The sequence below is a fragment of the Mixophyes fleayi genome, chromosome 11 (genome assembly GCF_038048845.1).
Source record: "Mixophyes fleayi isolate aMixFle1 chromosome 11, aMixFle1.hap1, whole genome shotgun sequence".
NCBI lineage: Eukaryota > Metazoa > Chordata > Amphibia > Anura > Limnodynastidae > Mixophyes > Mixophyes fleayi.
In genome coordinates, this window is record NC_134412.1 from 34248683 (window position 1) to 34264638 (window position 15956).

Below are 15956 nucleotides of genomic sequence, written 5' to 3' on the forward strand. Positions count from 1 at the left end.
ACACTGCTACCCCTTCTGTTTCTTTGTGAGCTATGGCACAGTACAATGTCACTGGAGACTGCCAAGAACACTGCCACCCCTTCTGTGTCTGTCTGTGAAATGGCATCGGAATCCAAAAATTGCGAGATCCGACGACACAACAATGATGTTTTGCTTCGTTTTCAGTTTCGAGGAATCGTGAACGCACTGAGCCGCCTCGGCTCAGTACTCGGAGCGGTAATGTTCGGGTGGGCTTGGTTTTTGGAAAACCGATCCCTAGCATCTCTAGTACATTTAGACATATTTGGTGTAATGGTCTATTTAGCGGTTAGAGATTTAATTTTAGCCTTGATAAATGTCTTACCTCCAAAACCCCAAAATTTTATTTGCTTTCCCTCCAAGTCCATGGTGTCTAAAAATATGCTAATAAGCATGTCTGGTCAGTGGTTACTTTCCAAATGGAACACCCTTCCCCCCGATTTTCCTAAACTCTCTAGTGTGACCAGCAGCACTTGGTCTGTTCACACAATGGAGTATCAACGTTCTGATTTGCTCGATGACCCTGTTAGCCTCTATGAGGTTCTTCATCCCTCTATTTATAAGTATTGAAGTTCAAACTTCTTTCACCACCAGTGGTAGCTTCGCAAGCCCTTTCTTCTTTCCCCTTTGCCTATATATTTGTTATATCGTTATTTATGCAAAATCTCTGCAGACCTGCTTTAATCTAAACTTATTTTTTTCCTATCATGAATACCTGTTTTTTATGTTCAAATCATCTTTTACATATGTTTTGAGTCATGCTGCGAACCAACTCTTAGCCCTTTTGTATGGATTTTGTAATCTCATGTCTATACGTTTTAAGTTATAATGTTACACTTGCCATTGTTTTAAATTGTTTCAATACAAAAAAAATGTATCTGTCACAAAAAAGATTTTATGCCCGTATGTCGAGTCGCACATATCTCCATCTGCTATCAGGCGTATGTTAGACATACAAATGCACATGCTCACAACCCACAATAGCATAGAGATATGGTTAGATAGTGTTAGTGATGTATGCAAAAGTCACATGACATAAGATGTATACAATATAATAAGTGCCATACACACAAAAGAAAACAGTGTATAGACAGTGTTATTAATAAATGCGAAACTATAAAATATAAGATGTAATGAAATAAGAAAACCCTATCATATGTTGCTTGCTTTAAAATCATCATCAGCAGCTATATATGTAGCGCCACCAATTCTGCAGCCAGGGCCGCCGAGAGGGGTGGGGGAGCGGGTACATTTTACCCGGGGCCAGCCATGCCAGGGGGCCCGGGCCGGACCCTCACTGTTAACTTAAAAAAATCCTTTTTTTTTTTTTTTTTGGGCCCTCCCACCCACCCTTATGTTGTTGAAATAGGACATGCACACTTTAAGAAACCAATCATTTCAGCGACAGGGCCTACCAAACAACTGTAGCTGAAATGATTGGTTTGTTTGGGCCCCCACACAAAAAAACCAATTCATCTCTCCCTGTACAAACTAAACAGGCTCTACTGAGGCAAGATGTCGTCCTCATCCTCATCCTCTGATTCCTCTCCCCCTTGAGTGTGTACTTCCTCCTCCTCACACATCATCAATTCGTCCCCACTGGACTCCACAACCACAGGTCCCTCTGTACTATCTGGAGGGCAGTGCTGTACTTGATTCAGGAATTGATAATTCATTTTAATGAACATCATTTTTTCAATGTTCTGCGGAAGCAACCTCCTTCGCCGCTCACTGACCAGGTTCCCCGCTGCACTAAAAACTCTTTTCGAGTACACACTGAGGGGGGGGGGGGGGGGAAACTCAGGTAAATTAGAGCCAGTTTGTACAGGGGCTTCCAAACTGCCTTTTTTTTCCTGCCAGTAACAATATGGACTGTCTGACATGTCTATTTGGATGGTGTCAGAAAAATAATCCTCCACCATTTTTTCTATTGTGACAGCATCCAATGCAGCGACACTGGACATGTCTGCAATGGTTGGCAGGTCCTTGAGTCCAGACCAGATGTTGTCTGCATCCCCGCTAGTGGGTCTTTTAGGAAAACTGATCTTTTTCCTCGCAGCCACAGGTGTGGAAGAATATGAAGGTGGAGCTGTTGGCATGTCACGGTCCTCTTCAGAGGACAATTTCCTGACCAGCAGGTCTTTGCACCTCTGTAGACTTGTGTCCGCCGGAAACAGAGACACAACATACGCTTTAAACTGAGGATCGAGCACGGTGGCCAGAATGTATTCCTCTGACTTTAAAAAAGAGTGACCACCCTCGGATCCTGGCAAAGCGTACGAAGGGCTTCATCCACAAGAGCTACATGCTTGGTGGAATCGCAATGGTTTACCAGATCCTCCCTCACTTTCTCCAGCTGCTTCTGCAACAGCCTGATCAGGGGAATCACCGGACTCAAGCTGGCAGTGTCGGAACTGACTTCTCGTGTGGCAAGTTCAAACGGCTGCAGAACCTTGCACAACACGGAAATCAGTCTCCAATGCGCTTGACTCAGGCGCATCCCCACTCCTTTTCCTATGTCGTAGGTGGCTGTGTAGGCTTGAATGGCCTTTTGCTGCTCCTCCATCCTCTGCAGCATATAGAGGGTGGAGTTCCAGCGCGTCACAACCTCTTGTTTGAGGTGATGGCAGGGCAGGTTCAGACTTTTTTGATGTTGCTCGAGTCTGCGGTAGGCACTGGCAGAATGCCGAAAGTGTCCAGCAATTTTGCGGGCCACCGCAAGCATCTCCTGCACACCCCTGTCACTCTTGAGGTAATGCTGCACCACCAAATTAACGGTGTGGGCAAAACATGGGACGTGCTGGAAATTGCTCATATATAATGCCCGCACAATGTTACTGGCGTTGTCTGACACCACAAATCCCCTGGAGAGTCTAAGTGGGGTAAGCCACTCAGAGATTATTTCCCTCAGTTTTTCTAAGAGGTTGTCAGCGTTGTGCCTCTTACTAAAACCTGTGATACACAACGTTGCCTGCCTTGGCACGAGCAGCCGTTGTGGAGATGCTGCTACTGATGCAGCTGCTGCTGTTGCTGCGGAAGGCGATGCATCTACCCAGTGGGCTGTCACAGTCATATAGTCCTTAGTTTGCCCTGAACCACTTGTTCACATGTCCGTGGTTAAGTGGACAGTGGGTACAACCGCATTTTTCAGAGCACTGAGGACACTTGTTCTTACTTCTCTGTACATCTTTGGTATCGCCTGCCTAGTGAAGTGGAATCTCAACGGGATTTGGTACCGGGGACACAATACCTCCATCAACCGTCTAAATCCCACTCCACTGATGGCGGACACCGGACGCACATCTAACACCAACATTGCTGTTATTGACGTAGTTATCCGCTTTGCCATAGGATGACTAGTGTAGTACTTGGTGCTCATGGCAAATGACTGTTGTACGGTCAATTGTTTGGTGAAAGACGTAGCGGTCTTACGACTTCCCCTCTGGGAAGATGCCCGACTACCAGCAGCAACAGCAGCAGTGGCAGTAGTAGGCGTACCGCTGCAGGATTCCTCGGATGAATCCCGTATTGAAGAGGACTCAGTCAGGCTGGTGACATGGCCTGCAGGACTAAATCTGATGGAGATCGTGGAGGAAGTTGACAAAGAGGGTGTTGGTGGTGTGTATCCAACAGGACCAAGGGATTTAGGTGTCCCTGGACTGGTGACGGTCCTAGCCCCAGTTCCTGAACTAACCACTGAACTATGAAGGTTATTCAGGTGACGAATAAGGGAGGATGTCCCTAGGTGGCCAAGATCCTTACACCTGCTTATTTGAGCTTGACATAAGCTACATATGGCCATACATTTGTTGTCAGGATTTGGATAAAAATAACTCCAGACCGAAGAGGTGCATTTTTTGGTCTTCTGACCAGGCATGACGATGGGCTTTTTCATCCCATGGACAACAGCTGTTTCCCCCCCTGGTGCCTCATTTACAATAACCACATCAGCATCCTCATCATCAAGTTCCTCCACAGCGATTGGGCATCGGCCTTGGCAGACGACGTTGATGGCATTTCATCGTCTATGTCATGACTAGTGGCAGCAGCTTCAGCATTAGGAGGAAGTGGGTCTTGGTCTTTCCCTACTTTATCCCCCAAATTTTGGTACTCCATTATATGCAGCACACATTGTATTACAGTACTATTTTTTTAAATACTGCAAGAACAGTGAACAATTTTTAATAGATTGCAGTATTAATGTTAATGGACTGCAATAATTTTTTTTAGACTTTTTAGAATATTTTTCAATATATTTTTAAAATGATTTTTGTCGAATTATAATTTTTTGGGAAGATTTTTTAATACTTTTAAAATAAAGATGCACTTAGCAAAACAAAGCACAGGACAAAAACACTGCTGGACTCAGCAAGGACAGAGCACTGGACTGATGCACCACTGGACTCAGCAAGGACAGAGCACTGGACTGATGCACCACTGGACTCAGCAAGGACAGAGCACTGGACTGATGCACCACTGGACTCAGCAAGGACAGAGCACTGGACTGATGCACCACTGGACTCAGCAAGGACAGAGCACTGGACTGATGCACCACTGGACTCAGCAAGGACAGAGCACTGGACTGATGCACCACTGGACTCAGCAAGGACAGAGCACTGGACTGATGCACCAGTTAGTATCTCGCGATACTAACTGTGCCCATTTCTGTCCGAATTTCCAATGTTCCAAATGGATATTTCAATAGAGGAAGATGTGTGATGTAGTTATAAATAGCTGTGGACTGGGAGTGTGTTTGGTCAAACAGAGAAGGAGTCTATTTTTATTTTTAAGTTAGCAACATTGGAAAGTATTAATGAAAAGGTCAGTGATAGTTGTCATTTACAATGTTACTTTGTTAATCAATGACATTTGAACACTATAATGACTGACAGCTCTGCACAACTCTCTGTGATGGGCAGCGACCTCCCAGGGATACCCATATCATTAAACCAATAACAACCCGGATGCATCTGCTGCGTTAAGGCTAGCATTTCCCAGATCTCCGTTTGGGATTATGCAGTCTATACTCAGTTTCTTGGTAATATCTTTACTTATAATAAATTGTCTAATTATAGCATATAGGTCAGTTATACATATTTTGAACGTCAGGCTAAGAGAAAAATAGTTTTACACCAGATTTATTTGACACAAAATAAACATTGCAATCTTCTGAATTTTTCTCCTGAATGTTGCCCTAGATTTGTTGCTGAAAGAAATACACTCTGTAATTTGAAAAAGAAAAGACACTCTATAGAGGAAAGGGTTTCCCTACTTCAGACATGTAATATTCCCCAACAGAACATCAATAACTTCTCTCCATTCATAAATCATGTATAGCCGCATCACACTTTCCTAACATGTGATGTTAACCCTTTCCCTTCCACAGAGATTGCCACAGCACTGCAGTGATATGATTCTCTTGTTAAACTGCTACCATTGTGTTATTTTCTTTTTAATAATTATAAAATTAGGCAAATGTACTTCGCCGTTCTGATCCCACGTTACTGAACCATCAAGCAGTGAAAATTAAATATTTTGTATACAACCATCAACTGTCCCTTGATTCATGGGCAGAATCATAACTAGGGCTGTGCGAGATGGGCAACCACCCTAGGTGCAAAGCTAAAATTAATATTTCAGGTTAATTTGGTTAAACCAGAGGACAAAGTGGTGTCAGGTTATTTTTTTGCCCCATGTGCTAACATTTCTAGTCAAAACTCTGTTCATGGGACAGTCCTGATTTTCAGAGGTCAGGAGAGGCACTTTACACTTTGGGGGAATATTGACAACTAAATGGGAGTATGACTGGTGGCTTAGAACTCTGAAAATAGGACTACTGCAATCTGCAGTTCATTTAAACATTTTCGAGAATGAGTTATTCAAATCATTCAGCAAATTGTAAGATTGCAAAGTGTATTAAATTAATCTACTGATTTGCAATGTGCTGGAATGTTGATCTGGGGTGAGCCTGACTGAGGAATAATTTCCCAAGAAGATTATTAAATTTAAATTTGATAGATAGATTAGCTTGTTTCAACTCAACAGGAGTCCCTTACTAACTGAAAAAGGTATAATATTATTAGAGATGGGCGGGCTCGGTTCCCAGAGATCCGAACCCACCCAAACTTCGCCTATCCGAGTACCGAGCTGAGCAGGCTCGGTACTCTCCCGCCCGTTCGGTATCGAAATTGAGGCAAAACGTCATTGTGACGTATTCGTATTTCAGAGCTCGGTTCTCGCGAGATTTGAAAAGCATAAATACCCACCTCCACAGCAATCCATCGCCATTTGACAGAGGGAGAGAGCAAGGTTAGGTCACAGGCTGTATTAGAGCAGGGACAGAGCAATAATTGTACACCTTATTCTTTGTATTATTATTTAATTTCTAATCTATTGAATTCTGTTATTAATTCAAATTCTATTAGCAATTATTAGAGCAGGAAGAGAGGAGGATAGAGGAGGCATTTTTCTCTCCATTTTTTGCACTACAAATGCTTTGGGGTGTCCCATATTCCCCAGTGTTTTACAATAATTTTTCTGGCTGTCAAAAGTGATATTTATCAGCAGTATCTATACAATTTTTTGCTCTACAAGTGCTTTGGGGTGTACCATATTTCCCAGTGTGAAACACTAATTTTTCTGGCTGCCAAAAGTCATATTTAGCAGCAGTATCTATCTATACAATATTTTGCACTACAAATGGTTTGGGCTCATTAAAATGGATTCAAAGCAGTCCACATATGAGCAGAATCAGCAAGCAGGTGCTGGCACCAGTCCTGATGGTAGTCTTCCCTGTACGTCATCTGGTAAAGCCCATGTAAAAGTACATAGTATTTTTAAATCAGGAAAAAAAATCACACCCCAAAAAAATAAGTATACGTATAAGTATAAGTGTAGGGTGCAATCTCCCTTTCAAATAGGAAAGGGACTTGGGGCATTTCTATATCACGTACATTCTTGAAAAGCTGCTATTTTGGCAATTTCTCAATAAGGGTAGGGTGTCATACACAGACTGACCCCAAACTGGCATTGTCCATTTCAATTTATATTGTACAGTCTATAACGGCTGAATTTTTTACTATTTTCTACAAGTGGAGGGGGGCCTATAGAGACAGAAACCAAACTGCCTTTGTCCACTTCTTTAGATATTTAACTATAAGTGTAGGGTGTAATATACAACCAAAGATGATGGCTGCATTGGCAATATGTATAGATGGAGAGGAAGACAATCTGGTTTGTGTGTATAATTAATGACGGCCTACCAGGAATTAAACTGTTTTTTTCATAATTTATTAGCTTTACAATTACATTACTTATCCAAGAAACAGGTGGAGCACTAAATTCGGTTATTTTATGCCCAAAAACAATGATTTTTAAACAAAATTGCAAAACAAAACCAAACAAAACCAAAACACGCAAGGGCGGTTTGGCAAATCCAAAACCAAAACACGACGGTAATCCAGATCCAAAACCAAAACCAAAACACGGGGGTCAGTGAGCATCTCTAAATATTATGCATATTATTACACTTCTTGATATGCGTCTATGCAGATGTTTTGCACAAGATTATGAGCCCCCTTAGTTCCAACTGTACTCCCTCTGCCCTTTGCAGACAATGAATGGTCAGTTATCTGTGGTGTCTATTTGAATAAATACAGTGAACAATGCAAATGTGTCAAGAACATTCATTGGACGACATGGCAGTTCCATTGAAAGTGATGACCAGTGACTGATCACAACCACCAGGTCATTTTTCATAAACAAATGGCCTTTGTGGGCATCTGCTAATCCAGGGACAAAATCTTGCATTTCGTTTGGATACAGAACCAACTGCTTTATTCGGCTTTCCCACATTTTGCAAACAATCACCCTGGTCTGGCTAGACCCTCACATAAGGAGCAAAATGTTGGTCATTCTCACGACTGTCCCACCATACTGACACACTAAACCATGCACTTTGCCAGAAAATTCTAAGCAACAATAAGTCAATTATGGGTGTCATATAGAATTGACACGTCTGTTTTATTTGTGTAAAATACATATTTCTGTACTGCTCATGAACGCCAAATAAATGTACACATATGTACACAGATTTGTATTTATCATCTTACATTTGATTCCTTATTACTGGAGAGATGTAAGAGGGAATGTAGGTGGGCGAGTGTTGGCCAAGTACAGTAAGGGCATGTCCCTGTAGTTGAACTAAGGTGGTTCTGGATATAGACAAACCTCTCACCTGCCCTGAAGCCCAATATGGTGTATCTCTTGCTGGGATTTGAGGGCGGGTGCAACGAGACAGGACTCAAGCATCTGCAGCACTAGTTATTGGCCACTAGCTGATAGAACTGAATTCATTAGTGTAGCTGCTATAAAACATTAAGTCCAGTCTGTCTATACGCATTAATTTATATCAGGAAAGAAGATTTCCATTTGATTTTTAAATGGCAAATCAACTGCTATTTGTATTCAATTACAATTGAGTATGTATATAATTTTTCTATATGACACTTTATTTTACATCATTATTACATGTAGAAATAGTGTAATGCAACTTTTTCATTTACCACTAGTACTGTCAAGCTACATCTCTATTCTATCCCTACGCTTTCTCTCTTGTGGGTTGTAAATATACACACGTGTTGCTCCTGGCGTAAACCTGGGGCATATGCTAAAACTAAACTCTCCCCTTAGAGAATTAGATTGTTTTGATGGTGTTTTACAGCAGTTCATATCTCAAAATTTGTGCCACTTTTAATGACATTTTAAAAAAGAAGTTCCAAGTAAAATCATACATGCCAACTTTGAATTTTTGATGTCCAGGAGATCCCGGAGGGTGGAAAGGGGCAGGGTATTGCGGAATTTTGGTCCCGCCCCATCTACAAAATAAGTATTTTGTCAGTGGATGGGGCCAAAATGACTCTATTCACCGCAAATCGTGTAACTGAGGCTCCCATCCTGCCCACTTCACTAAGAAGTGGGCAGGAAATCACTCAATACTTAAATGTAGAATATTCCTTATGTAATGTCCCATCTGGTGTTGTTGTTAGTGCCTCCCAATGACTGAGTGTGTGACTTGGCACTGGGACCCAAAGGAGACACACTAGGAGGGTTGCTTAGCAACAAGGCTAGTATAGCAATTGAGAGTGTGTGGAAGACATCTTGGAAGCCAGGACCCAAGAGGTAGGAGAGAGGTCCCAGGTCCTTGGCTAGTGAAGGGGCAACTCATACCTCGTGGACACAATTATTTATGTCAGTCCTTAGGGACATGTCCATAGGAGCATCCCCACCACCAGGGGGTACCCCATTGAAATTAACAGAGGGGAAGTTTGACAGCTACCACGAAGCACAGCATGTTGGAAGAGGGGTAGGGGGAGGAAAGTGAAAGGCTGGTTGCGAGAGGGAGAGGTAGATAACTGGAGACAAGGAAAGTGACTAGGGTATAAAAGAGCAGCTTGTGATTCAGGGAAGTGACTGTGAGGATAGTAATGGTGGTTAGAGGCAGTTGAGAAGATCCATGTAATAGTTATGAACTGTGCAGGAGGAGACGGGAGATGTCTATAGGAACTGTATATATTTACTTATCGCTGCAACAGTTTAAGAATGTGCTGGAGTGAAAAGGCATGTAAATAAAGAATTTATTTTGCAATATAGAGATGGTCTGGTGCCCAAATTATTGAAACATCTGCACTACACCACCCAGTTACATCACCTGAGTCAGAACATCTTCAAAGAGATTTTGTAACAAAATAGCCTGTAAGTGCAGGGACCCCCTGGTAATTTACACCCATGCCCATGAGCTAGCCAGGGCTGGAGAAGGAGGTGCACTGCCTAACCAGTGCACCGCACAATATACACCGGGACATGGGGTTACACTTAATTTAACTAATTTAAAGAAATTCTCTGAAATATATACCAATATACAAAACAGAATATTTCATTTTGTGGGGCTCAATCTTAAAAATTAACTTCAAGAGGTAGACATTTTCCATGTTACGCTATTTTACAAGTGTTCCTTATTTAGTTGGAGCTAATCAATGTTACAAAATGGTCAAATATTTACACCATCTCAGAGGTCCCGGTAATTAGTAATTGGCCACTACAAAATTGGGAGCCTTTTGCTCAGACTAGTTTCATGTACATTAACATGTCAGTCACTTTATTTAAACTCCTCATCTATTGGTTCTGGAACAACGGGTTGTGCTGGTATTTGTGCTTGAGAATTATCCTGTCAGTGTTAACGTCACTGTCCTTGACCTTTCTTGGGACTGTTCTACGGGTTCTGAACCATTTCTACCAGTTTTGATCAGGACTGTACATTGATTAGGTTTCCTGTATAATCCTTCTCCATAGTCATATACTGTCCAGTGAAACAAGTTTTGGGGGCTGCGATTAGGGTTTTCCTACATGTCAAGATTCTCTTGTTAAAACCAAGATTGCAATGTCCCATTAGACATTAGTACCTAGTAAAATTAATTTAAATTTGCTCAGATTATGAATACCGCTGACATTCTGCTTTCAATCACAACTTTAAGGGACCTCTTTGAGCAGGTAGAGATGCAGGTAAACGGTCAAAAATAAGAAAAAAGACAGAATATTATTTTGTCGCATGAATTTGCTTCAGGGCACTTTGGCTTCTAAATCTGGCGTTTCGGTTGAAATCGCTTCTTGAGTTTCTGCACCAATTATACCTAGTATAGACTACAGAGGCCTTAACAAAATAATCAACTACTGCTATCCCCTTGATATTGAAACCGTTTTCTCGCTGGGCCTTCAATTGTCATAAAACTCTGTTTACATGGAGCTTTTTGTCTAACCCAGATAAAGAGAGAGAGATGAATAGAAAACATCTTTTAATACTAAGGGCATTATGATTTGTAAAGATGGTCCTGCTATGAGACAATGGTCTCTATGCAATACTGGAAAGTGTATTTTTGAACAATCACAAGTTCCATTCTTAGAATATGTTGTTTTAAATTCTGTACTTCGTTCGCGGGAAAGGTTTCTGCAGTCATGAGTTGGATTCAGTCCATAGATCTAAAAGCAGCCCAGAGATTTATTGCCTTTGCTAACATTCATCAATTTATTAAAAGGTATTGTTCTGTGATTGCTCCCATAATTGCTCTTACCAAAGCCCTAACTCCAACAAGTGGCCTCCTAAAGTTCCTTTAATAGTGCACTGTCCCCTCTTGATCTTTTCAATTAGAGGTGGATACTTCTTTTCTTGGGTGGAGAACCATTGCTCCAGCCCAAACTTGGCCTCTGTATTGACTAATCATACAGAAGGGTAAAACCAGAATCTTAGTTTCTTCCTATTGAGGCAAATTTAGACTATCTACTGAATAACAGCTCAGTGCAGCTGCTGGACCTGGGGAGTTTAACGGTCATTGCTGTTGCCTTCTCTATTCCTACTTTCATGGTCTCCACTATCACCTTGGTGAGCAGTTGCCACCGAAAATGAAGAACAACTTTCCTGGCTCTAATTCCAGCAGCGAGTTGAAAACTAATGGAAAACCCAAGGCTATACACAGTTACTCTAATCTAACATATAACATGTGTGCCTGTGCAGCATGAAAGCAAAAGCCTCCTGTAGAACCAGCAGATGAAGTTATAATAAATGGTGCAGGACAGTTCTGGCTGCCATCAGCTTATGCTTGTTCATGTTTCAGTTCTCTGCCATCTGCCATTTCTCCTCGTTCCAATTGTACTACTCCACCGGTGGTGCAACCTACACATAAGTGCCAGTTGTCAATGACTGCTTTGTTATTGGAGGCTGATAATCCTCCTGCCTAACAATATCCACCAACACATTCCCCACCAGCAAATACAATTGTTATCCCACTACCTTGTTTATTAATGTTTTCCCTACACTTCTAAGTTTGTAAGCTCATTTGTGGAGGGCCATCTTTACCTTCCGTTTAATTATATTGTGTGTAATTTGTGTATGTCATGTCATGATCCTCTTAATGTACGGTTTTTGATAAACAATAATAAACAAAAATAAACCTAGTTACCTAGAACCCCCTTTGATCCAATCACATTATCTGTCAACTTCTAGGAATCTCCCTGTTGGTATTTGCATTCAATGTACTATAACACATTATATAGCAACCAAACAGATTCTAGTTATCATTTATTTAGTGCATTCTTCAAAATGATAACTAGAATCTGATTGGTTGCTATAGGTAACATCTCCACTTATTCAAACCCGCAGCTAGATAAATTTACCCCTAGGGGGGAAATGTTTCTAACTGCGGTGTTGTAAAATTGATGATTTTTGGGCGATTTTGCCGACAGGATTTAAAGCGGTAATTTAATTAAAGACAAAACCTGGCATTTGAGGTGGGTAAATATATATTTATCAGCCTATGTTTTAATTAACATTGTCATCAACAAAATTGCCACTATCACCGATTTACTAGTTTCTGGCTCTAGTGCAGTCTCCTGTACTGTGAAACATGGGTGAGTAACTATAACCTTTATTTTATAATGATTTATTTTAATTAGGTATGAAGGAAGATTACTATATTAGTTTTGTACAGCTGCATTCATTTGGTAAGATGGTCAGATTTATGCAAAGTGGGTTAATATTAATCATACTTGCCAACTCTCCCGGAATGTCCAGGAGACTCACAAAATTCGGACTCCTGGGAGAGCAGGCAAGTCTCCCGCATCCCGCAACTGCCTAGTCTAAATGACGCGATTTGCGGTGAATCGTGTCAGTGACACATTTGGCCACCCCCTCTTGCCCTCTAGTCACACCCATCTCCCGGACTACACTTGCCGAAAGTTGGCAAGTATGACATTAGTATGGAGCTTTAAATTTAATGCAAAGTTGTCAGTTAATCACCCCTGTGTAGCAAAAGCCTTCTCCACAATCAGAAGAGGATGGAGATTGAGTTATCATAAATTGTGAAGGATTGTTCTGCTTGACAGCAGCTGACTATTTTAGGGGTTTCTACAGTGCCTGTTCTTGTTCCGTGTCTCCACCATCTACTGTCTCTCCTTGTTCCAACCATGTCACACCTTCGGTAGTTGCACAGACATGCCACGCACAAAGGACTGCTTTATTATTGCCAGCTGATAATACTGTTGCTTTGTAATAACGACACACAATCTCATCTAGCTGCTACAATTCTTGTTCTGCTTCCTTTTGTATCAGGTGTTTCCCAGATCCCTAGACTGTAAGCTCATTTGGGCAGGTCCATCTTTACCTTATAGTCCATGTAAGTGTATGTAATTTGTTCATGTCACGATCTTCGCTTTATAAATAATAAATTATAGTAATATTGTACAGCTTACATTATGTCTCAATCTTTTTTTTAACATTTTATTACATTTATGTAGATATTACTTTTCTAATTCTAGTTTTCATATCTGACTACCGGCTAATTATTGTCCTGCATGCAATTCGGAACTGCACAGTACCACTTTTTGTAATTCATATCATTTTAACAAGTGCACTTTCATTGTTCTGGGTATTCTGGTTTAGCTTTTCATGTAGAGTTGTAGCACTATGGAAGTCATGCTTGATATTTGCCGCGGACCTCTTCTACTGCAAAAACAACTCTGGTTCTACCACTTGTTTTATAGGGGCACATTTATCAATGTTCGCATAAAGTGAAAAATAGTTTTCAATTCTTATCGCATTGATAAGGATTGAACTATTTCTCAAATTTATGAAGAACCCAACACAGAAACAGCAGTTCCGATAAACTGGTGTTTCTGTGATACAAAAAACATACTTACCCCGCCTCATCGGAATGCGCGGTTTCCGGATCTCCTCCTTGTCCTCTTTGTTTTCCTTCATACAAACATTTTTGCTCTGTCTCTGCAACTATAGTTGCAGAGAGAGAGCGGTGAGTGACAGGGAGGGATCATGTGATCCCTCCACACATGCGCTGTATTGAGCAGAGCTGACAGCACTGAACATTTTTAATTATAGTAACATAGTAACATAGTTGATGAGGTTGAAAAAAGACACCAGTCCATCAAGTTCAACCTATTTTGGATCTCCTGCGATCCTGCACTTATATTTGAAATTAATCCAGAGTAGGCAACCGCCCATCTGTTTCAATTTTGAAAATCCCCCCAGACTCAATATTGCAATCCGATTTTTACCCTATATCCACTACTATCCTTTATTTTAAATTAACGGTCGTATCCCTGGATACACCTTTCCGCTAAAAATTTGTCTAACCCTTTCTTAAACATATCTATTGAATCTGCCATCACAACCTTCCCTGGCAATGAATTCCATATCTTGACTGCCCTTACTGTAAAGAACCCCTTCCTTTGCTGGTTGTGAAATTGCCTCTCCTCTAACCTTAGGGGATGACCACGTGTCCTGTGTATGGTCCTTGGGGTAAAAAGTTCCCATGAATTATGATAAGCTGGCGTACATTAACATGACAAGTTTCCGAAAAAAAAATTTTTTCGGAGCTTGTTAGATTGCAGAGGGAGCAGTCGCCATACTATTGAATGGTGACTGCTCCCAAAAACAAAGCAGAATGCAAAGCAGCAAATATCCATGATATCTGCTGCAATGCACCGTTCATAAATATGCTGGACACTACAAGTGCCGTGGATGCGTGGATTTTACGGTAAGTGCCCAAAATTGTAACATCACTAGTTATTAAATATGCCTCATAGTCTGATACTCACAGTGGCCTAGTGGTTAGCACTTCTGCCTCACAGCACTGGGGTCAGGAGTTCGATTCCCGACCATGGCCTTATCTGTGTGGAGTTTGTATGTTCTCCCTGTGTTTGCATGGGTTTCCTCCAGGTGCTCCGGTTTCCTCCCACACTCCAAAAACATACTGCTAGGTTAATTGGCTGCTATCAAAAATTGTCCCTAGTCTCTGTTTGTCTATCTCCCTCTTTGTCTGTCTGTGAGAGTGTGTGACTATATTAGGGAATTTAGACTGTAAGCTCCAATGGGGCAGGGACTGATGTGAGTGAGTTCTCTGTACAGCGCTGCGGAATTAGTGGCGCTATATAAATAAATGATGATGATGATGATGATGATGAAACTTGCAATTTACAGGAACAAAAATGAAATACACAAAAGGGCAGATTCAATTAGCCACGAGGTGCCGACAGACATCTTACCAGCTAATAGGGTACAGAAATGTTCACTAGTTTTCATCCACGTCCCATAGAGATGCGAGGGAAAATGAACAATCATTTCTATACCATATTGTAGTAAAAACTCGGCCGCTATGTGTCTCTTTGCGGAGACGCATCACGTCACCTTGCGGCTAATTGAATCCGCCCCCAAATATCTGTTGCAAGGCTTATTACAGCAAGTTTTTTTCTCTCTTTTGTTCCAAAACTAAGCATTTTGAAGCCCCTCTCATGAAATCCTGCTCTTGCCCCTGAGTTACACGGCTAGACCTGAAAAACTCTGTTAAAAATGTATTGAACGGATCAAATTTAAATAAGGAGACTTGATTTCTGTCTAGCTCTACGGTATTAATAACCTTCAGCAAAGTGATCTAATTTCTGCCTAGTACTACTATAGTTATGCATGCCAAGGTCACGGCAATAAAAATAAATAATTAACACAATTTGGTTCAGTGCACCTTTTTAGTGGCATAGGACATCAATAAACAGATTATCCATTATATAACAGTGTACATTTAAATGTTGTATACACTTGATAGTCCCATGCCTGGCAAATCAGCTTAGACCATTCATTATTATGAGCACAGTAGTAGGGATAGAATGAGGTGACCTTGTCATTTTTTATGTTAAAGGTAGAACTAACTTCTGCTTGAAATCTAGACAGTCCAAGGTTAAAATTACCTAATGATTCTCTAACACTAGAGTGCAAAGTGTTATCCATAATGAAATACATACATGCCCAGAAACACAAGTACACCATACATGCCTGTAATTTCGTGTGCACACTGAATAACTGTAAGCATTTGGACAATATA